The sequence below is a fragment of the Eleutherodactylus coqui genome, chromosome 1 (genome assembly GCF_035609145.1).
Source record: "Eleutherodactylus coqui strain aEleCoq1 chromosome 1, aEleCoq1.hap1, whole genome shotgun sequence".
NCBI classification, from domain to species: Eukaryota; Metazoa; Chordata; class Amphibia; order Anura; family Eleutherodactylidae; genus Eleutherodactylus; species Eleutherodactylus coqui.
In genome coordinates this window covers 46,968,162-46,993,018 of record NC_089837.1, presented here as the reverse complement: position 1 = coordinate 46,993,018, position 24,857 = coordinate 46,968,162, and the positions used below count along the sequence as shown (strand labels likewise).

Genomic DNA, 24,857 nt, shown 5'->3' with positions numbered 1-24,857 from the left:
CTACGGCTGAAATGTTACGAATTCTGGGCTCTGCCTATACCGCTGCTAATGGTATGTCTCTGGGGTGTGGAAACAGAGGCTTCCCAAAGACATGATGGCGGCGAGGCCATTTCCCACCAACGCGGTTAATGTTAAGGTGCATATAACCACGGACACGTGTAGAGGACACGTAGTGCCTCAAAAACATCCCCCTCCTCCTCCAACAATGAAAACAAACATTCTTGGCAAATGCCTTTGCATTGGTTCGTCTGGTGGCAGTCCAAGAATTTCACCTTTACCGACACTACAAGAGATCCCCCCCACCATCCCCCCACCACGGCGCACTTAATCCTGGCCACATTCCGAAAACCAACAAAATAAAACCGCGCTACTAGGTCCGCAGTCACCACCACATTACCACCACCGCGGTTACTGTTAAGGTACATATTACCAGTCTGACTGGGGCATGCAGAGACACCTTGACAGAATGAATAGTGTGTGGCACATAGGTTCCCCATTGCTATGCCCACGTGTGCAGCTCCTGATGGCGGTGGCACAGGATTCTATTTCTCATTGCTTCTGTACAGCATTGTGGGCTATCGCCCCGCCCCTTTTAAAGAGGGTCGCTGCCTAGCCGTGCCAACCCTCTGCAGTGTGTGCCTGCGGTTCCTCCTCATGGCAGACGCACTTCTAAATAGACATGAGGGTGGTGTGGCATGAGGGCAGCTGAAGACTGCGCAGGGACACTTTGGTGTGCGCTGTGGGGGGGGAGGGGGGGCGGTTGGGCAGCATGTAACCCAGGAGAAGTGGCAGCGGAGTGTCATGCAGGCAGTGATTGTGCTTTGTTGGAGGTAGTGTGGTGCTTAGCTAAGGTATGCATTGCTAATGAGGGCTTTTCAGAAGTAAAAGTTGTTGGGAGGGGGGGGGGCCCACTCTTGCCGCTATTGTGGCTTAATAGTGGGACCTGTGAACTTGAGATGCAGCCCAACACGTAGCCCCTCGCCTGCCCTATCCGTTGCTGTGTCGTTCCCATCACTTTCTTGAATTGCCCAGATTTTCACACATGAAAACCTTAGCGAGCATCGGCGAAATACAAAAATGCTCGGGTCACCCATTGACTTCAATGGGGTTCGTTATTCGAAACGAACCGTCGAGCATCGCGAAAAGTTCGTTCCGAGTAACGAGCACCCGAGCATTTTGGTGCTCGCTCATCTCTAATCATGTCATTCAGGGCTTAGTCACACGGGCGCATCGGCGGCCGTGTTACTGCAGGTAGAAGACGGACGCACTTCAGGACGGCCGTCTCTCTGCAGCGCCGGAAGAAAGAACATGTGACCGGCTTCATTGCCGGTCATGTGTTCTTTCTTCAGCGCTGCTAGGAGTTGGCCGTCTTGAAGTACGGCCGTCTTCTTCCTGCAGTAAGGGCTCAGTCCTTGGCCGATGCGCCCGTGTGACTAAGCCCTTATGTTGCATGATTAATGCTGTAAAAAATGAATCCCAGACCTGAGGTGTCCGCCTACTCAAAGCATTAAATAAGAGTTATACAATAAAAACTACAGTTCGTCGCACAAAAAATAAGTCCCCACACAGCCGTGTCGATGGAAAAATAAAAAAGTTATGGCTTTTGAACAGTGGAGATAAAAATTTCCCAAAAATCAGTGCATCTTTTGGACCAAAATAGGCCACGTCACTAAGGGGTTAAACCAACATCAATGTAACTGGACAGGTGCCGGATTATTAGATGTTATGGATTATCTGAAAATAGAAAAGTATACAAATTTCACCAGTATGGATGTCATAAAACACAAAATAAAGTGTTATGGGGGCGTCCACTTTTGAATCCCTTTTTTATAACAGACAACCAAAAAATATCCCATGTCCTGCGGCTGGAAACCCCAACAGTCAGCTGTGATCTGCAGGGGGTCCAGTAGTGTCACCACAGGAGAAGTAAAGCACTTATTGAAATGGATAGACCCTGTAATACATGGGTGTGGTGAGTCCTCCAGAAATCATGGCACGTTCTTTGTAGGTTCTTGCCCACCAGCTAATGGAGGCCCAAATGTTGTTGCTGTTAGACGTTTAGTCGTTCACGGCCCTCGGCGACCCTAAAGGCGAGCTCCCTTCATGTTTTTCGGTTTTGCGTTGCTTCTCTCAGTTGTGTGATATCCATGCCCGTATCCGCTCTGACAATATCGGCCATCGTGTTCTTTGGCGCCGGGTCTTCTTTTGCCACTGATCTGTCCAAGCATTATAGATTTATCCAGCGACTCTGCCCGCATTGCCTGCTGCCGGCCTCTACCTGGATTTAAAGAGGACTAAGATTATGACAAGTGCAAACAATGGCCAAATGCAAACCAAAATCAACAACAAGGCCGTAAAATGTGAGCGAGACGTCATCTTCCTTGGCTCAAAAATTGATCAGGCTGGAGAATCTATGCCAGAGATAAAACGTAAGATAGCATTGGGGCAAAGAGCAATGATAAACATGGACAAAATGGTGTGTTTGAGCTGTGGTGCTGGCGAAAACTACTGCGTATGCCCTGGATGGTGAGAGCAACAAACAGAGAAGTCCTGAATCGTAGAAGACCTGATATATCACTGGAGGACAAAATGGTCCAAATGTAGGAATGAGAGGTGTCTTGTCACACCTCTTCTGGGTGCTCTCCTTGGGGAGAGATGATACCCCCTTCCTCCACGACCCACTTACCCGCTAGGTGTCTCCAAACACACTTTTTGGGTGCTCTCCTTAAGGAGAGACAACACCCCTCTTGACCCACATCACAGTCCTCTCACTAGCCAAGCCAGGTTTCTACTGCACACTGATGAGGAGCAAACACCCTAAAACAGCTGTCTGTGTATGGATTCTGGCTTGGTTGCCTATTCCCAATAATTGCTTTACAGACTCATTAAAAAGTCGTATATTGATTTGCAGGAATACTGCCATCCAATAGGTGGCGCTGCAGAGGTATTGTTTAATCTTCCTTATTTGCATTAATAGGATACTGAAAAATGTTTTTGTAAACCAGACGTCTCTAACACAAAATATGCTGCTACCACCTTTGCTGTTTAAAGTGGTTGTCTCATGAAGATGATCCTAGTCTGTCTGTGGTCCTATAAAGACACACAGACATCATAGAGGAGGTTCCCCAATTAGCACCCCTTCCCTCACTATGAGCCAGAACAAATAGCAGCTCTCTACAGGCGGTGTGGACTTGAGCCGTCCTTGTTTTACAAGGATGGCCATTCATCTGAATTTTCTCCATGCATTATTGCACCTCTCCTCCATCGGCTGTGACTGCGGCTTCTCTATGGCCAATGCACTGCCTGGATAGCTGAGACATTCCCTGGCAGAATCAGAGGGGGGCCAGGACTGGAACCCTGGGCCATCTCTTTAATACATATTATTTATATTTGCTTTGGGACTTATGAAATTCCACACAATTTCCTAATCCGGTGTTGGTAGCATGTGTCATATTATCAAGTATCTGGATTATTGGATTCTGTATAAAAGGAATTAAAATATAGTATATTTACAAATGGGAAGATGGAACAATACCTCTACAGCACCACCTATTGGAAGGCAGCATTCCTGCAAGTCAATGTCAGGCTTTTTAAGAGATCTTGTTACAATGACTTGGAATTATGAGCCAAAGTCTGATTTTTCCCCCGAAAGAAAAGATAGCCATACACAGACAGCTGTTTCAGGGTGATTGTCCCCCATCAGTGTGCAGTCTGTTTCTGGCTTTGCTAGTGAGAGGCCTATAAATGTAGGTCAGGGAAGGGTATCATTTCTGCTTGAGACTTATAAGGCCACGCACGCTCCTCTAGGAAATGTGCAAATGGAAGATGCAACAATCCCTCTCCAGCCTAGGTGGCGCTGCAGAGTCATTTTTCCATCTTTCCATTTGCATATTTCCCAGAGGAGCGTGCATGGCCTTATAAGTCTCCTTACACCTTCTAGTTGTTCTCCCTAAGGAGAGATGATACCCTTCCTGAACCAATACGGCACTCATGTCAAACACAAGGCCTACGGTTCAAATCCAGCCGCCACCTCATTTTATGTAGCCTGCTGGATGTGTAGCAACCTAACTCACCCAGCCTACAGCTCCAGACTGGTGGTGGCAGTGCAGAGTCTGTGACCGCTGACCTCTTTTTTCCCGGTTGTCTGTGCAGACCATCCTGTACACAGCACAGATGCTGAGGGAAGAGGTCAGTGGTCATAGGCTCAGCAGTGGCTGCTGCCAGGTTGGAGCTGCAGGCTGGGTGAGTAGAATACCTGCAGGGATAGAGGCCAATAGGGTGTTTGCTATTACTACCAGACCCACTACTGAGGGCCCTATGAAGGGTCACTATCACTACTGGGACCACAATGGGGGGGGTCCTATTACTATTGGGGTCACTATTACAGGTACAAATATGGGGGCTCACTATTACTGGGGTCAATATAGGGGACCTTTTTACTTCTGCGGTCACTATTATTGCTGCGGTCACTATGGGGGTTATTAGTGCTATACAGTCTTACAATCGGCCCTTTGAAGGCAGCCATAAGTCTGATGTGGCCCTCGGTGAAAATGATTTTGACACCCCTGCAATCCAGTCCAGGAAATATTCTTCATGTATATCCATTGTCCCAAAGAGCAAAACCGAAATGTTAAGGGAACTCTAATGTACTAGAGTGAATGGCGGCGTGAGACGGCGCAGTCGCAGCGCTCCAACGCACCTTTGAACATTTCTATCGTGTTAACACCCGTGTACTTGTCAGCAGGAGCTGAAATATGACTCTCAATGTAGAAGCCATAAATGATGCTAATATAGTTACAACACGTCAAGGTAAAAGGGAGGCGTATAATGAGACGTTACCCAGCGTGCAAAGACTTGTCCTTTTACACGTTCTCGCTTTGAGATCTACACAAATGTAATCACCGTATGGAACATGAGAAGTGAATGTGTCCAGAAAACAGATACAGCTTTAGAGATGTATAGAATCGTATATATGGAGGTGTGCAGCTACATTAGAGGTCATGGCTGGCCTTAGCTAAGTCCACCTTGCCAGATGATCTTTTTCCTCTCTGCGGCACCGACTTGTGCAGCTACATGAATCATCCTCCTCCTGGCTCTGGCTCTTCCCCTCTGATGTTCCAGGCAGCAGCTCTCAGCTCATCAGTGTATCTGCAACACAATTACTTAGTTTTGCTACTGTATTTATGTTATGAGCTTGGTTCTGTTGCTGTATTTATGTTATGTGCTTGGTTCTGCTATTGTACTTGTGTACTGAATTTGGTTCTGGGGCCGAATTTGTGTACTGATATTTATGATGGTCTTGTGTATATGTTATGAGCTTGGTTCTGGTATCATATTAATGTCATGAGCTTGGTTCTGGTACAGTATTTATTCACTGAGCTGTTCTGCTGTGGGTACACTGCTATCTTGCTGCTTTCTGCACAAGCAGAATACAGACAGGCTGCCTATCAGTGCAATATATATTTTCTTCTTATAATGGGAGGCTCCAAATAACATTTTGCACAAGGTGCGAATCTAACCTAAGGCCATCACTGACTGAGGTATGTCCTGGGGTATTTTGGGTAAAACATAAGATTTTGTATGCTTTGATCCTGTCCTAGATACCACCGCCCACTACATTCACACACTGTATATGTATAAATAGTGCCATACAAGGGCTCATACCATTATAGTGTAAAGGCACACTCCTTGCAGGTGTCTATTGAATTTCTGTAGCGACCAGACACAACTCAGGGACAAGTGTGGCACCATTTCTGGTAGAAAGTAACCATATTTTTCAAATCCTGCATCACCCATTAAAATTATTTGCTCGAGCTTTGTGGAACCTTGTGTGTCCCTAAAGGTCAGGTTCTTGAAGATGATGGTTTTGCCTTGAATCGCTAGCTGGTGTAGGACACTTTATGGGACAGATAGTGCACTCTGGGAAAAGATATGCAAATTAGCTTTCCTTTATAAGGAAGAAAACTCCCTCTAGTGCCACCTAATGGAGATAGCTACAGAGTCATTGATTTTAGAGAGTTTTGGGCTCACTATGCCCAAAACTATGTAAAATCAATATACTCATCATGGCGCTGTACTGCCGCTTCAGCCCTTGACATTCGTCATCTGACAGACGATGTCAGCTGGCCAAAAGGCCCAGGGACATTCCTTTAACCTGTCATATAAGATGATGTCCCTACATGCCTCCTGCTGTTTGCAGTACCTACATCACCTCTGCAGCCTGCAGTAAACAGAGATTGGAACAGTGACCACTGGTGGCGGGGAAGCAGTGTGCAGCTGGGGTATTTTGTATGCACCCCACTACCACCCCCGCCGTCAGAACAAGAGTGGAAGGCGATTAGGTGAAGTGAGTATGTCGAAATTTCACAAGAAGTTCTGCAGAACACATTCTGCAGTTAAAAAAAGCAACAAAATCAGCTTTTGCACTACATCTGTCCCATTTGAAAGGTCCCTTAAAGGGGAGGTCTCGTGAAAGCAAGTGGGGTCTATACACTTCTGTATGGCCATATTAATGCACTTTGTAATATACATCGTGCATTAATTATGAGCCATACAGAAGTTATTCACTTACCTGCTCCGTTGCTGGCGTCCTCGTCTCCATGGTTCCGTCTAAATTCGCTGGCAGCCTGCTTTTTTAGACGCGCTTGTGCAGTCCGGTCTTCTCCTTTCAGCACGAGCCGCTTCAGTGTGCTCCCCGCTACAGCTCTTCTGCGCATGCGCAGACGAGCTGTCACTGCTCGGGAGCGCGCTGGAGCGGCCATTCTGTACCATCCTCTGTTAGAGGAAGGTGCAGAAACTGGAGCTGCCCAGCGGAGAAGCCGCCCAGCCGTCCAGCTGTCCCGAGAAGCCGCCCAGGTAAGTGATGGGTCGGGGGGTGATCTTCACTAACAGGTGAAGGTCCCGGGCCACAGCGGTAGGCCCCGGAGCCCAGCGCTAGGTTCCGGAGCCCAGCGCTGGGCTCCGGTACCTAGCGCTGGGCTCCGGGGCCTAGCGCTGGGCTCCGGGGCCTTCACCTGGGCTCCGGAACCTAGCGCTGGGCTCCGGAACCTAGCACTGGGCTCCGGGGGCCTTCACCTGGGCTCCGGAACCTAGCGCTGGGCTCCGGAACCTAGCGCTGGGCTCCGCAACCTAGCACTGGGCTCCAGGGCCTACCGCTGGGCTCCGGGGCCTACCGCTGGGCTCCGGGGCCTTCGTCTGTTAGGGTCTAGCGCTGGGGAGCCGGGGCGTAGCGCGGGGGAGCCGGGGGCTAGCGCCGGTTACCTGCTGCCTGGCGGTGGGTGACTGGTCGGCGGCGTTGAATCCAGGGGTCCGGTCGGCGGCTGCAGGGCGTCTGGTTGTCAGGGAGACACAGCTGGTAGCGTCTCGGGTGCGCGCACGTCGGGCTGCAGCGAGCGACGGGAAAAGAGCTGGCGGCCATCTTGGGGAAACTTTTATAAGTTGCTGAAACGCTGGAACGGTAAGTACAAACCAGCTAGAAAAGTCATTTACAGGGGGGCTTAGTAATTTATGCTTAATTAGGGGGACTGGGCAAAAAAAAAAATTCACTGCTTCCTTGAGACAACCCCTTTAAGCTACTGACTTGAGGCCTGAGTCAAGCTCACTGGGAGTACCCTTTTTCAGCTTGTGGAGATCATCTGGTGTATGAAGTCTTACATGCAATGCTTTCTGGGAAAAAATATGCAAATTAGCTGCCCTCAAAAAGAAAGAAACTGCCTCCCTAGATCTACCTATTGTAGGTAGGTACTCTATAGCTCAATATTCAACACATTACAGAGCCTTGAAACACGATTAGGGATTTTTGAGAAGAGTTTAGCTTGGCTAAAATCCCTAGACATGTTACTTATTGGGTCAGACATAAAGCTACTCACAATAGTTGGCACCAGGGAGACATTTTTCGTCTTTTTTGAGGAGGGCAAATTTGCATATGGGTCAGATTGTCAAATTTTATTTAATTTTGTCAGTTCTCTCGCACCAATGGCCGACTTAGGAGAAAAAAAAACAATCCATGTCATTAGCTATATTAACGAACATGCTAGCTGATGGATGGCTCACTGCTGTCTCCGGCGAAGAACTGACGAGCGTTTTCCTTCCTTTACATATTTTAATTAAATATGCAGATGTTTATCAAATCTGCGTACATCTAATGGCTTGAAAACAAACTGCAATGATTTGCGATTCGCATCCCTTCAAGAAGAATACAGACGGGAACCCATCAAACAAAAGACACCTTAAGACGATCTGTACTGGATTCTGAAATCCTTTTCAGCTGGAAGTCAGCAGACTTTTCTGTCAAGCTTGGCTGACTAATTATTGCTTATAATTTGCATTAGGATTAATTAACTAATTAGAGAGGAATGTCTGAAGGCAAAGTTATGGCTCTGCGTGTCAAGCTGAGGACTTTAATTTATTCTGATATTTTTAATTATAATCAGCTGAACAATGTGTATTACATTGTCAGCTATACCCAGAAAATGAAGATGGAGTAGACAAAGAACAGCCAAGCTTTCTGGGTAAGGTCAGTGATAATAGCGAGAAGCATGAAGCGAAGTGCAAAAGCCTACATTTTGCCCCACATCTCCATCTGTTACCATTTGGGTTCTCTAATGTACGGAATACTATGTATATACCTGTGTCTATATATCACCATAGAACATATGCCCCTCACCTGCTTTATAAATCCCATGCTCTTAAAGGGGATGTATGATTAGTGAAACATTGGTGGTAATGGGGGAAAAGGATACAAAAAAGGTATTTAAAAAACATACTACTCAAACATCCATCTCCCACTGCTTCACCGCCACCACTCTCGTCCTCCCAGCCGGTCTGTGTATACATTGTCATGATATGCCCGCTAACCCACGTGACCACTGCAGCCAATGTCCTGCACCAAAACAGTATATGATATGGAATAAATGGCCAAGTGCACGGCGCACCCTCCAAAAAATATTGGTCTTGCAGAGATTAGGTAAAGTTTTTGAAATAGCACCAAGTAAAGAAATCCTTTCGAAGCACCAATGGATGGATATCATATCCTCTAGTGCCGCTATGTGTTAGCCCGCGCATAATGGCAATAAAGGATGTGATATCTATTCATTGGTGGGTGTAATTTCTGCTTTGTACCCCATAATCAGCATCATGCAGTCTATCCTCCAGCTTAATTGAGGAAGAGGCTCTTCGCCTCGAAACCAATTTTTTAGTAGTTCAATAAAAAACACTTAACCTTGCTTAATCTTTGCAAGACCACTTTTGTGGAGGGTGTGCCTTGCACCAGACCACTTATTCAATATCATATATTGTTCCTTATGCCCTTCTGCCCTTTTGGGTGAGGCGTCCACTTGATTCACTGCATCTTCTACTCAAGGTCATCTTTAAACCTCACTTCGTGCAACAATTTGGGATTTGCTTCACCTATCTCTTCTCCTGCTCGAAAGTAGAACATCATTCAGTTCTTGGCCTATGAAATGGATTGTCTGGTTACAACTTCCTGTGATGGCTCCAACTGTCTTGCAATAACTAAAAGAGCAGTACTCCAGCGATTTACACTCACACAGAGTAATGTCTCCCTTCATCGTCCTCTATACTGGAAGTAAGACCCCCAAAGCCCAAACCACCGTGGTTTATAACTCAGGTTGGGAAAGAGGTGAATAATCCCAAACCTGCCACATATATACGGTACATCACTTGGGGCCAGAAGACCTAGTAATATCACCAGCCGTGTGTCGTGTCACTGGAGCTCCAGTCAGATGCATTTTTGGCAACATGCACCCTTGGATGTTGTGTGTATTGCTTGTACTGTCACTTTAAATGTTTATTAGTAATATTCTGTTCTAAGACTGTACCCTTTGGGTGCTGGGTGCAGCAACTCATGTCTGGAGCAACACGCTAAAAGTTTCCCATTACCCTGGTGACCAAGGTGTGGTATAGATTGAAGGGTGATGCCCATCCTCTGGTAGTGAGTAGTGAGCCAGTCCTGAGACAGTGTGAGTCTACAGAGTGTGCCAAGCCTAAGGCCAAGCAGTAAATGAGGCGGGGATTATTTACTGAGCTCTACGGAGTGTGCCACGCTAGTACCCAGAGAGAAACCAAGTAACAAAGAAGCCACAATAAAGTTGACGATGGATATAGGCTTGGTTGCTTCTCATGGTGATGAGAACTGGAAGGACAACCAGCTACCTCGAGCGGGAGACAAAGACAGGGGCTGAGAAACCATGTGTGAGCGGGGGGGGGGGGGGGGGGGGTGGTCAGGTTCCCACCAGAGATGACAATACCCATCAGTTGATCCTGATCTTTGGGCATAGTGTAGTGGCCCAGTACATGCTTTCCTGGCCCCCTCCATAATGTCATACATGTATATCTTAGGGACTTCTACCTACTAGCGTTTTTTTAATGCAAATGTCAATGGGATTTTCTAATGCTAAAATCGCATCACACAAAAATTGCAAGTTTGTGCTTTGCGAATTTTGTGCGATGCGATTTTAACTTTAGAAAGTCCCATTGACATTTGCATTAAAAAAGTGCAACGTTATCGCAGCATTAAAAAAATGCTAGTGGGTAGGAGCCCTTATGTTGATACTCTGTACAAAACTGTCTTGTCATTCTGTTATGTGTATTGCACAGCTGCAACAAGTGAGAGGTTAAGTATTTGCAAAGCCTAGAGAGTGTCTGTAAATGTATCAATTTATGTCCCGCCACGTGGTATGAGAAGTTATAAAAGTGAGTGTTGGAGAGCGGGAAGAAAGCCCATGTCTTCTGGAGTCGTAGTCAAGAGGTCCAGCTACATGGGGGTACGTTTAGCCCTCATGTAGTGAGGCATGGAAGAGGAGGAGAGGTTTTACCAGCTTGGATGTGCATGTGAAGAGGAAGGAGTGAGCCCCAACTAAGCAGAGTGATAGCAACCATGAGTGAGTGCTTGTAAAAGCCCAGTGCAGAGATACTGTCTATGTGATAATTTCTTACACGGCCGTCCGGAGCTAGTGGATCACCGCATAGAGGTACACCCATTTTATCTTTCACACCTGGCCCTCCTGAAGTCTGGATCACCGGGAGGAGGTACTCCTAAGTCTGTCGTTCACGCACGGGTGTTCTGAAGTCTGGATCACCGAGTGGAGGTACTTCTGTCCAAGTCTATTCATTTCCTGCACTGCAATTGCTCTAAATTGTGCCTTGTATTGTTGAAGTTTGCCAAGTAAAGTTTATTCCAGGCCCTGACTGTTCCCAGGGACTTGAGTTACTTCATATCTGTCTGTGGCTCATTTTATTCTCCGCCAGAGTTCATTCTGGTGTGTACTGGAATGGTGGCATCACCCATGACAAACTCTTTCCCTGTTCTACCATCTATTGGGCATCCCTATCCTAAGGGTGTCTGGAAGAGGCCCAGCGCTGCCCTGGCCTTGGCTGCGTGCATCCCTCCGGGAGGGAGTGTGGTAAGTGCCGCCGTGAAAAGCCAGCATCTTGCCTCCCCAGCTCCTCAGCGTATGCCATGTGTCCAGGGTCACCCTACAGGATGCTGCAATAGAACTCTGTCGCAGTACCACCGCTTAACAGGAATAAACAGAGAGAGCCATGCAACCACCTCCCATTTGTTGCCTACCTAAATGTTGCTGCCAGAGGAGATAGGTAAGGGTCCCAGAGGTATAGCCTACACATATCAGACATTTATGTCATATCATGTGGCTATGCCATAAATGTCATGTCTGGGAATGATAATCCTGCTGAAGGACGCTGTCAGTTCTCCTGATATAATATATTAACTGTGGCACAATGCATTTTTTTTACATTTGTCTATTATATACATGAGACTCCAAAGCGAGAACAATTGAAAGCGCGTGCACCCAACAACCCGAGAGTATCACTGATTAATGCCTCCAATTTAATGGGTCTACACACATAAACATGTCATTTCTTGTACTGGAGACAGAGCTAATAGAATTATGTATCATATGAAGCACAGATCGTGTCTTCTCCCTGTCTAAATTGGAACTTAGCTAATTCTATTTATCTCTTTAATTAATGATATTATCATTGGGCAGACTGGTAAAACTAGCTAAAAATGTGAAGATTGACAAATTGTCTTATCCTTGGGAATAGAGATAAGCTTCCTAACGCCGTCCCTCAGGCAACAACAATGGAATATATATATATTATATACTGTACGTATATCCACTGCGTATACGGTATATAAATATGTATATATCGGCATCTGAGAAAAATCCAAGAAACATGAAAGCTACTTGTGAGCTGGTTTGCAGAAGTATGGGAAGGGTTAAATTTATTGCCAGTAAGAATTGACTTTAGAGAAAAGCAAAATAGGAGAATGACGATGAATGTAAAGCAAAATTATGGGCTGGCAGCAATTCATATGCAGTCTATTAGTAATGGATGTACATCTCTCAAACCACTAGACACAATGGGGGTTTTCAAAAAGTGGGTGGGGCCTAGCTTAAGTAAAAGTGGGTGGGGCCTGTGAGTGGCGCATCACTTTTACTAATCTACGCTAGAAAATAGCATAGCTTATTTGGCAGAGGTGCCACCAAATGAAACAAGTGTATTAACAGGCTTGTGCCCGTTCATTCATTTGTCCCTGGTAGATGGTTGCACAGTTTACTTAGCCCAGTGTATGAAATGCTGCTCTAAGTAAATATGCCCCCAATGTCTGGTGCCTTAGACTACAACCATTAGGTCGGTCAATGTAGGTAGTATTTTCTTTATCATCTGTCTATATTTCGAGGCTGCCTATAGGCAAGTGCCTACTTTGCGTGCACAGATGTAAAAAAGTTTTACTTGACACTTAACAAGTTAAATAAACTGTGGCACCGATTTTATTTTTGGAATTTCGAGGATTCTCAATCGTTTTTGCTGCATTAAGATAAAGATAACTTCTAGAGATGAGCGAGCATACTCGTCCGAGCTTGATACTCGTTCGAGTATTAGGGTGTTAGAGATGCTCGTTACTCGTGACGAGTACCACGCGATGTTCGAGTTACTTTCATTTTCTTCCCTGAGAAATTTGTGCGCTTTTCTGGCCAATAGAAAGACAGGGAAGGCATTACAACTTCCCCCTGCAACGTTCAAGCCCTATACCACCCCCCTGCAGTGAGTGGCTGGCGAGATTAGGTGTCACCCGAGTATTAAAATCTGCCCCTCCCGCGGCTAGCCACAGATGCATTCTAGGGAGAGCGTTAGGAGTCATTTTAGACTTCAAGAACCCCAACGGTCCTTCTTAGGCCATAGAAATCGCAGATCGCACCTATGTGCGATCTGCGATTCCTGTTCTCTTCTGTATATGCGCTCAATGGGGCCGGCGGCAGCAGCGCCGACCCCATTGAGAACATATAGAAGACAAATCATTCTTCTCTGCCACAGCTGTAACAGCTGTGACAGAGAAGAACGATGTTTGCCCATTGAATTCAATGGAGCGGCAATACAGCAGGTTCCACTGAAAGCAATGGGCTGCCGGCGATCGCGGGATGAATTGTTGGGAAGGGATTAAATATATAAGCCCTTCCCTGCAATTCATCCAGAAATGTGTTACAATAAAAATATATACCGGCGTATAAGGCGACGGGGCGTATAAGACGACCCCCCAACTGTCACCTTATACGCCGGGAATACAGCGGAGCAAAGAATAAAAATCATTACTCACTTCACCGGGCGTTCTGCGGCGCTCCTGCAGGCTGTCGCTCCCTCCTGGTCCCCGGCAGAGCATTGCTTTCTCTACGAAGGGCTTTAAATCCCCGCCTCCAGAAACACACGTGCCTTGAGCCAATCACAGCCAATGACAATGATGTCATTGAATGGCTGTGATTGGCTGAAGGCACGTGTGTTTCTGGAGGCGGGGATTTCAAGCCCTGCGTCCAGAAAGCAATGCTCTGCCGGGGACCAGGAGGGAGCGACAGCCTGCAGGAGCACCGCAGAACGCCAGGAGAAGTGAGTAATGATTTTTATTCTTTGCTCCGCTGTATTCCCGGCGTATAAGGTGACAGTTGGGGGGTCGTCTTATACGCCCCGTCGCCTTATACGCCGGTATATATTTTTATTGTAACACATTTCTGGATGAATTGCAGGGAAGGGCTTATATATTTAAGCCCTTCCCGACAATTCATCCCGCGATCGCCGGCAGCCCATTGCTTTCAGTGGAACCTGCTGTATTGCTGGCTCCATTGAATTCAATGGGCAAACATCGTTCTTCTCTGCCACAGCTGTTACAGCTATGGCAGAGGAGAACGATCTTTACGCTGACAGTGGGGGGGGGGGGCGGGGGTGTCTCACTCTTGCCACTATTGTGGCTTAATAGTGGGACCTGTGAACTTGAGATGCAGCCCAACATGTAGCCCCTCGCCTGCCCTATCTGTTGCTATGTCGTTCCCATCACTTTCTTGAATTGCCCCGATTTTCACAAACGAAAACCTTAGCGAGCATCAGCGATATACAAAAATGTTCGGGTAGCCCATTGACTTCAATGGGGTTCGTTACTCGAAACGAACCCTTGAGCATCGCGAAAAGTTCGTCCCGAGTAACGAGCACCCGAGCATTTTGGTGCTCGCTCATCTCTAATAACTTCTTGCAACAAGTTATCAGCATTGGTTAAACATTTCTACATCTGTAGGTAAATCGGGCCGTGTCTATGATACAAAAAATTGCTATGATAGTGCAAACTAAGGCCTTATTCACCACACAACCTCAGGCTTCCAGGGGAGATAAAATAAAGGGAGGGGAAGGGAGTTTACCTGCATCCAACGCCGGGAAACCAAGACAGCTGGTTCTATTTAAGCATTAAAGGGGTTGTCCCGCGCCGAAACGGGTTTTTTTTTTTTTTAAACCCCCCCCCCCGTTCGGCGCGAGACAACCCCGATGCAGGGGTTAAAAAAACCACCCGCACAGCGCTTACCTGAATCCCGGCGGTCCGGCGTCTTCATACTCACCTGCTGAAGATGGCCGCCGGGATCCTCTGTCTTCATGGACCGCAGGGCTTCTGTGCGGTCCATTGCCGATTCCAGCCTCCTGATTGGCTGGAATCGGCACGTGACGGGGCGGAGCTACACGGAGCTACACGGAGCCCCATTCAGAAAAGAAGAAGACCCGGACTGCGCAAGCGCGGCTAATTTGGCCATCGGAGGCCGAAAATTAGTCGGCACCATGGAGACGAGGACGCCAGCAACGGAGCAGGTAAGTATAAAACTTTTTATAACTTCTGTATGGCTCATAATTAATGCACAATGTACATTACAAAGTGCATTAATATGGCCATACAGAAGTGTATAGACCCACTTGCTGCCTCGGGACAACCCCTTTAATAGTCATTCCGAGGATTTCTGCTGACCAAGGAACTTCCGCGCTGCAGCATATTCTTTTGCCGATACGCTGCAGCCGCCCATGTAGATGGACGAGAAAATGCGGTTAAAGTTCTAGACTTGATCGCAGCTATTCTTCATGCATGCGATTTTTAGCCGCGATTGGCCGAGCATAAAAATGCATACAGTCATGTGAAGGAGGCGTAAAGGTGGCCAAACACATTAGATGACTGCAGGTTAAACATGGTCTTGGAATACTCCTTTACATTTAGAATAAGTTCTCTTATGTGTCCAAATTAATTAAAGATGATCATCTCAGAAAGAACATGAGACACCAACTATAGAATGGCAAAGTTGGAAGGGACTTCCAGGGTCATTGGGTCCAACTCCCTGCAGGGTTTACTAAATCATCCCAGACAGATATTTGTCCAAACAAGAGAAGCAATGCATTGGCCAGGAATTGAACCTGGGTCAACTGCTTGGAAGGGAGCTATCTATGCTCACCACTAGACCACCAACACCACAACTATGTGAAGTCCCTACTCTGCTCTTTCTGCTAAGCAGGACAAAGGAAAGTATAGTGTCCAATCACAGGTGGACATTACCCTAAGTTACACCTTTTTGCTGTAAATCCTATAAATATCTAACACTTACGAATGAACATGACATGTTGCTTACATCACTTACACTGATAAGAGTGAAAGAATGCAGATACAATGACTAAATACAGTCTTCAGGAAATGCTGCCTCTACTACGTAACATCCTAATACTTTAATAATAACGATTTTGGTGGGACCAGCTGACCATCTAGTTTGTACGGGCATGGCTTGATATTACCCCGATGGCAGTTAAAGGCGCAGCAAGTGTCTCTGAAAATGAAGAAGACATTACTTCTAATCATTGGTGACCTGGACTAATGAATGGGGCTATGCTACAGTTGCCTGCACAGCTGGACGGTTGGGAGAGCCGCCATCCAATGAAACGCTAGAAAGGAATGCAATGCTAAATTAGTGAAGTAGCCCTTTCATCCTCAGGATTGGTGGGGATCCCAGAGTTTGGATCCCACCAATCATAAAGGTATGGCGTATCCTAGGAATAATATGTGAATAAGCCTTTATAAATCTGCTTTGAAATACCTACAAACATTCCGCTGCCAAAAAATCCTAAAACTAAAAAAAATCCATAAATTAATAATTACTTATTTGCTTAACTGATCAATTTTTATTTTAAAAAAGGGAAAAACCGGCATATACCAAAGTCTGATATGTGAAATCTGGGACTAGAAGCTGCACCTTGGGCTAAGTAAAGGGTCCATCTGTTTATCTGCTATTAATAAGTCGGCTTTGATGTCAGGGCGGCTTTTGATCTGGACAGGTTAAAGTTGTGAAAGTCAGATAATTGTGTTGATAAGAAATTGCCCTTACAAGCACATCTGTCTACACTACATAGACTGGAGGTGTCCCGACATTATACATAGCAGGCTGCAGCTGATAAACTCATAGACAGACCCTATACCCTCGGGACTAGCAGGTCTTACAAGTTTCATGCTTAGCAGTGATGCACATACAGCAGGCATTGCATCTATAGATGATACAGCTATTACTGGAAAGTGGTTATAAAGGTAGTCTAGAATTTATCAAGAAATTAACCTAACATCATAGATCCTATTGAGTTTGGGGGCCTTGGCCCACTGAACTTGTTGGTGAATTGTTTCTTATTCTATGTATTATTCTCTGTTTAGCATATTAGAACAATAGAAGGCCATTGAAATTTTGTTCTCCCACAGCCCACATACAGCAGTAGCCATCTCTATTTGGAGACTTGAATGTACCTAAAATAGCAAATCAGATTGTGGTCCTATTGGGTTTGGGGGCCTTGGCCCACTGAATGTGTTGCCAATGGTGCTTTGTTTCTTGTTCTATGTCATATTCTCTTTTTATCATGTTAAAGGTTAAACAATAGAAGCCCATTGGAGATTTGTTCTCCTACAGCCCACATACAGCAATAGCCGTCTCTATTTGTAGACTTGAGTTTATCTAAACAATCAAATCAGATTTTGGCCCTACTGGACACAGAGAACAATGCTAAGAAATAAATTCTATGAATAGTGCTGTAGAACACGTTAGTACTCTATAGGCAGTGGATATGGCTCCGGTGAGATGTCACCACTGCTGTCCCACTTTTTATATTGTCCAGGCCGCTCTGTCCTTGGTCAGCAATCACCAAGATATCCAGTAGGGCCATGAACTAAGGTGGGAAGCAGCTAAATAGAGTCCTGCCTCAGCAGAACCCTAGTTCTTGGTATTATGTGACTCAATGAATTGGTTGGCTATGTCAAACATATGTGCCAAATCAGGGTCTTTCTCGTTTTTCTATGTTCTCTGTATGTTCACTGGCACACTGTTCCAGCAGTGAAGGTCTGCATAGCATTTCTTTTTAATAGGTTATGTAAACTTTTGCAACCATTTTTATTGCTTCAGTCTAAAATGAAAAGTGCAATTAGTCTTGGTACAACAAAAAATTCTAACAAAACATTCTTAAAAAAATTCTGAACCTACAGACGGTAGGAGAGGAGAAAGTTAGAAAGAAGTAACAAATGGATACAGGATGAAACAACACAGGGTTCTATCTGTACAATAGTCTTTAACTCTGAAGATAAGTTATGTCATTTTCGATTGGCCGAGTTCTAGGTCCAATCTAATGAGCACTGATCAAAACGCATGTAGATAGGCATTCATTTTATTTTTCTTCACATGGGCCGAGAAACTCACAGAAACTAAATGATCAGCCCAAAAAAACTGTTTCTGCCGTCACACGGCTAAATGTCTGACCATTGTCTATGTGTATAACATCGCTCACTCTCCACCTCGCCATATCGTGCACATCTCCAGCCCCTTTACCTTCTGTATCACCCCGCTATTCGTAGTATGTAAGCTCATTGGAGCAGGACCCTCACCCCTATTGTTTCCATCAACTGATTACTATGTAACCGTGGTTCAGTAATGTTTGTACTTTTGTCTTTCTGTATCCCCCCGTCTATGTAAGCGCTGCGGAATATGTTGGCGCTATACAAATAAAGATTATTATTATTTGTCACCTGATCCATGGTTCTTTTAAACAGCCCAATTGTCAGGGTAATAAGCGATCAGAGGAAGGTTCAAGCCTGAAACTCAACCCATGTAGGATGACTATTATGGTCCTTTTAGACTGCCAAATTCTTGGCCCATTCGAATGAGAAATGCATGTCAATCCACACTCATTTAATTTTCCTTCACACAAGCCGAGTATCAACTTATGGGGATGAACAATTGTAATTATGATTGTTCCTCCCCATAGGCAGGCTGTACATCGCCCCATTCGCATGACTGCATAACCAGTGAGCCATGTAAAAGAACCAACAATCAGCTGATGAACCAATGAACGTTCATTCATCAGCTGATTGTTCAGTTTTAGCTAACATTAAAATGCCCACTGTTTGCCGGTACATCTCCCCATATGAATGTGCAAATGTACAGCTGGCCTATGGGGATAAATGATCGTAGTGGTGACCATTTGTCCCCATAAGCCGATTCTTGGCCAGTGTGAAAGAAAACTACACGAGCGCCAATCAACATGCCCATGTAAAAGGACCATTCATTTAGCTGATTGGCAGAAGTGCCAGGAATCAGATTCCCATCAATCACATAACCTACCCCAAGGACAGACCATCAAGATTACAGCTCTAGGGATTGTAATAACAATGTACGAATATTTTTGCCAAACTAGGAAGATCTAATAAATGGATGTAATACATAATACATACAAAAACACCTTAAAATCATCATCATATCACATCTATTTATTGTGCCAGCATATACACAGTACATGTTTTTAGATTTATTCATATGAGGAAGAAATATACGCCCCCCCCACGCACACACCACAGAAATGGAAAAAGTTATGATAGTTTACCAAATATACCATAATCCGTACAGTAATATTTTTTGAAATTTTTGTAAATTTTGTAAACATCTCCTGTGCTTCTACCATTGACAGAAAGATGATGTGAATTTTCAATAGTGTAATAGTCTTTTTGTTTTTTGCATTTCTGCACTGCACATGGGTTGTAATAGATGAAAAGATATCTCGGGCTCCGGCCATCTACATATAAAATGAGCTTCCTGCAATGTTAGGTGAGGATGATTCCAGAATACGGTTATAGTTTGTAGATAAGAGGATTAGCTTGTATGTGGGTAATAAGTTGGTGAATTTCCCTTCGGCCATTTCTGAACACTGTGAAAGCACTAATCCTATATGCTTTGAAGTCTCCTAATTTTTTCATCAGGTGCAAGGCAGCACATATATCCTTGGGGCAATAAGTGCTCCAATAAGATCTCATAGTGTCCTCATTAGCACTGCCAATTCACCTAACAAACCTGTTGGACCTAGTTTATACTATGTGTGATTAATACGTCAAATATAGGAAGGTACAGTCCCTCATACTTCTATGGGGCAAGTTTTGTTTTTTCATGGTGATGCTATTAAAAGCTCCTGGAATGCGTCCAATGCAATCTAACGAGATGGCTTGATATAATTGCTGTTTATATTAGATATATAATGCACACATAACACCAGTAGTTTCATACCTTCCAGCAAAAAAAAAAAAAAAATAATTAACTCATTTTAAATAAATAAATAATAATAATTAAAAAAAATAAAATTTAAAAAAATATATATATATAAAAATAAAAAAGTTACAAAAAGAAACAATTCTTAACTTTTTGAATACAGTAAATTTAAAATTAATTATTGCAATCCAAATAAACGTAAAGGATATCTTTCACCTGATTCTAGCATTCCCAGGTAATATTATCATAAGATGTGAGATGAAACGAACAGAGTTGAAGCCCAAAATAAAATACATTTCAGGACTACCCCTGAACGGAGGAAGGCGTATATATATATGTCATCTTTGAGGATAGTGAACAGGTGAAAGTATGTCAATGGGATTGCACCGATTCCCAAGTGTGGCGCAGCACCGTCTATCTGGAATGCACAATGTCTTCAGCTCAACATCATCCTCATAGGTGTGTTAGAATAAAGAAGGGGCAGAGAGCCCGGATGACTTGAAGTGAAGCGCTCTTCGAACGGTTTAACAGCAATTTGCATAATGCGTGGAAATTGCACAAAAGAAGATATGTCGGGATTGTAGTCTTTGTAGAACAACATAACGGTACAGTTCGTTTCATCTGTATGTCCCACATATTATAATAGGATTACTTGAGAATGCTGTGAGATTGAGGTGACAGGCTTCCTTTAAAAGGGCTGTTTAAAGGGTTTTTTTTTTAACTATAGGGGCAATTGTTAAAGTAACAAAAGCAGTGGTCCTTACCCTTCCTCTCCCCCGGTTATCCAGTGGTCCAGCCCTGCAGTTACTCTGGCTTTTGTTTAGAAAAAACTACTACCTAACCGCTGCAGCCAATCAAAGACTACAGTGATCAAGTGCCATTCTACTGGCATTACATATCGAATGCCAGGAGCCATAATGCCAAAAGAATGGCACCTGACCACTGCGGCCTCTGATTGGCTGCAGCTATCAAGTGGTAGTTATTTCTAAACAAAGACCGGTAGGACCACCGGGGAAAAGGACAAGTAAGCACCATCGCTTTTGTTATTTTAACACATTTGCAACTATAGTTAAAATTATCTGACAAACGGACAACCCTTTTAATGAATCACTAGAGGCCAAATAAGTATAAGCGTATAAATAATATTGGCACACTAAAAAAATGTAATTAAAAAATGATAATAAAAGTAGATTTTTTGGGAAATTAGTCAGCTAGGGTGTAACAAAATACAAAATGTTTTCTTTTCTTATTTTACTTTGATTGTTATTCCTAATTTCCATTCCTAATTAGGCCGTTCTAACTAATCCTATAAAAAGGCGATTTAATAAAAAAATACTAGCTTTAAGAACATACAATAAATATTAAAAAAAAAAGAAGGTGTAAGGTAATAAAATGAATGAATACAAATGAAACGCATGAATCAAAATGGAATTTGATGTACGTGTTAGTTCTTATTTAATTATAGGAGTTTTTAAATAAAATTTAGTATTTTTAATTAATATGGATGTCTATAAAAATGAAAGTACGAATTTTACCTTTGTTTAAAATTCACATTAGCATTTCCATTGAAATTTGAACCAATTCAGGATGGGGATGAAAAAAAAAAAAACTCATGACCACGGCGTCTGATGTTTTTCATCTGTTGTTGACAAAGATAGATCAAAAGTTCATGAAGCAAAAAGTCCTGAGGCCTTCACACAAGAAAAAGACCCTCGTAGGCATATCACTTGCAACCTCTTCTGAAGTATAGTCACTCAGGGGAGCTAATTAATTACATAATGCCTTCCACAAGGAGCAAACAAAAGCTTATACAGGGTGTGTTCCACCAAAATACGTGCTAATGCTATCTATTCAAAGAACCTTCAACTCAAAAGCCAGAACTCTGTTTCCCCCTCTTTGAGTAAAAATTTGTAGCAGTCATGCTTAAAATAAGGTTCCTATCCAGTAGAATTTAAGAATCAACGCTATCCAGATACTACCATCTATGAACGTTATTAGATCCTTGAAGTTCTGCATATGGCACATTACTTAAGTTATAAGAGTAAAATTACATTGATTTCTTTAATTGTGTTGGTCACTAGGATCATTCAGCATGTGGTGGCCTTGTGGAATGTGCCTCCAGAAGGTCTACTGAGTTATATGACCATTAGGTTCCGCATTCCTCCACATGCAACCTGGAATTTCCCCCGAAGGCAAACTTAGAAATTCATCTCTGGACCATCTTGGTTGGAATTTCAATAATAATAAAATGGTAAGAGACAAGCTTTCTGCAATGTATCATGAAAGGCGAGCACAAGTGGCCGTGAGTAATCTTGGTCCACCAGATAATTGTTGGTGGAAGGCCCTTGGCAAAACATTGGATGGAAATCCTCTGCATTTTTTCCTCATTACGTTACACATAGTCAAGTCAAGGTGGTGCTTGTATGAATAGCACACTATCTGTAGTCAGAGAATGGTTAAGCCAAGGAGTTATTCTTGGTGCTGTTGCATCAAGCCAACTCAGTTCCTTAGATGGTGAAGGCCTCAGGTCCATTGCTTCATTAATCCTTCCATACTAGCTTTAATAACATACAATAAAGCTTAAAATAAAGGTGTAAGGTAATAAAATGAATGCATAAAAATTAAATTCATAAATTAAAATTGAATTTGAGGTCCATGTTAGTTCTTATTAATTATATATTATTATATACAATATTTAATTATTTTTTTGGTATTTTTCATTAGTATGCATGTCTGTAAAAATGAAAGTACAAATTTTACCTTTGTTTAAAATTCACATGCGCATTTCCATTGAAATTTGAACCAATTCAGGATGGGGATGAAAAAAACTTTTCATGGGAAAGTATGCTTAACTGGAAGATTATGGTATACTATTTACACATTGATGTTGACTACTTGGGTCATCATACCTTCATATTAGCCCATACTTTAACATTTGCCCAATTTTTTGAATTCGCAGTAGTATTTCATTAAAATAATTTCCACCAAAGTTTGGAATTACAGAGTGAGATTAAGTAAAGTGCGAATGGTGGTAACATTGCAACTTCATTTGTCCTCTTTGGGGAGTAAAGTTGCAAGTGCAGTTAATTGCGAAAAATGTCAAAAATGGTTGAAGTTCAGTGTGTATTAGATAGAAAATACCATCAGCCACCAGGCTGCATAAAAATAGGACAAAGGAAAAAGGCAAAATGAAGCAACAGTACAGAAAATTAACTACAAGTCATATATTCCTTTCCCCCTCTGGTCCTGAGACAGAATTTTATCCCAAAACTGTAGGGTTGCTTTTCTAATATGGTGCCTCATGTATGCAAGATTCAGGATCATAGTGAGTGCCTATGGGTTTATAAAACGGATTCATTGGAACTCCATACTTGCTCTTTCAACATGCCTTTTCCATATACATCGGCCCAAAAAGTCATAATGCCCAAGGCCGGTTGCACACGACCTGGTCGGATTCCGCATGTGGGAGCCCACGGTGGAATCCCACCCTGTGCCCAGCTAACACCTGTGTGTACCTGTCTTTTCTTCTTTTTTTTTGTACTGTGGATGGTCTGCAGGGCGAGCCGTCGGACATGCGCAGTCCTGTTTTTTTTTAAATTCCCGCTTTCCAATGCCATCGCTAGGCTATGATGCGGGTACCTGCGACCTTTCCGCAATGCCATTGCACAGGAGCTTCCATTGACTTCAATGACTGGCTGAGAGCTGCCTCTGATTGGCTGAGAACTGTGACCAATCACAGTCACTGCCTGTGATTGGCTGAGCGCTCAGCCAATCAGACACAGCCCTTTCAGGAGGTGTGGATTTTTAAGTCCCCTGCAGGAGAAGCAGCTTCAGTAGAGTGCTGGGGAAGTCAGAGAGAAGACGCGCTGGAGCTGCACAGCAGTGGAGAGGTAATGTATATAATATTTCTATTTTTTACAGCAGCTATCAATGACTTTTCAAAGAATGGCTAATATATCAAGCCCTTCACTGCGGGGGTTGCCTGCATCCTATTGCTTTCAATGGAGCCGGTGGCAGTAGTGCCGGCCCTATTGAAAGCAATATGATGGCATCGCGATCCTTTGCCACAGCTGTCACAGGTGTGACAGCTGTGGGAGGCGATTCCTTCATTCTCACGAGGAGTCCCCTTGTCACTGAACACTGTGACACTGCTGTCACAGTGTTCAGTGATGAGGGGACTCCCCACTGGGAATCTTTATGCTCGGCATGGGCCTTCCTGGTGCTGGAAGTTATTTGTTGCGTAATCCAGAGGTGGACGCCCGCTTCGGATTCCGCAATGCAAATCCGTCCGTGTGCAGGTGGCCTAAAAATTACTAGCATCTGATAATCCTCCCATGTGAAAGGACCTTCAGAGCATTTCTAGAATCCTCATCCAACAGGTTATAAAACATGGTGTGAATAAAGTGGACAATATAGCAGCAAAATTGGAAACTTTCAAAATTGGGGTTTAGACCTTTTTTTTACTTTTTTTTTTACTGATTTATACTTCTGTCTATATATTTTTTTAAAGTACTACTATGTTTTTTTATTATGGTTCTTAGCTTATTTGGCCTCCTATTTGGATCTGTGTCCTCCACTAGGTTTGGGCCATATAAAAATTTTATATCGAAAAAATGTTAAGAGCCGTTTTGAAAATTGAATCTAATAAGGATAAGAAGAGTGAATGAGGCAGCAGTGATGGGAAAATATTTTATTTACTAGTTTACAAGGATGACCTCAGATTACTTCCCTATGGCAAATAGGTTAACAACACATTTGCAGAATCAAGCACAACTACTTGGGGCTTATTTTATGTAAATCCATGAGTGAGAAGTAAACTGATTTGCATTTGATTTATTATTGTACTGTTGTGAGCTTCAATATTCTACATACTCTAATAAGAAAATGGTTACGGAGATAAGAAACAGTGCTTCTTTATGGAAATGCTCTTCAACTGCTAAGATTAGGAAAGTAAACCTT

At 43.8% G+C, this 24,857-nt stretch overlaps 1 long non-coding RNA gene across 1 annotated transcript in view; it reads right to left on the bottom strand.

The window, feature by feature from the left end:
* Positions 1 to 1,767: 1,767 nt before the first annotated feature.
* The window catches only part of LOC136609346 (uncharacterized), a 43,246-nt gene continuing 20,156 nt past the window's right edge, over positions 1,768 to 24,857 (bottom strand). The window contains exon 3 of the long non-coding RNA XR_010790044.1: positions 1,768 to 2,278. This is a non-coding gene — a long non-coding RNA (uncharacterized lncRNA). The remainder of the gene's footprint in view (positions 2,279 to 24,857) is intronic.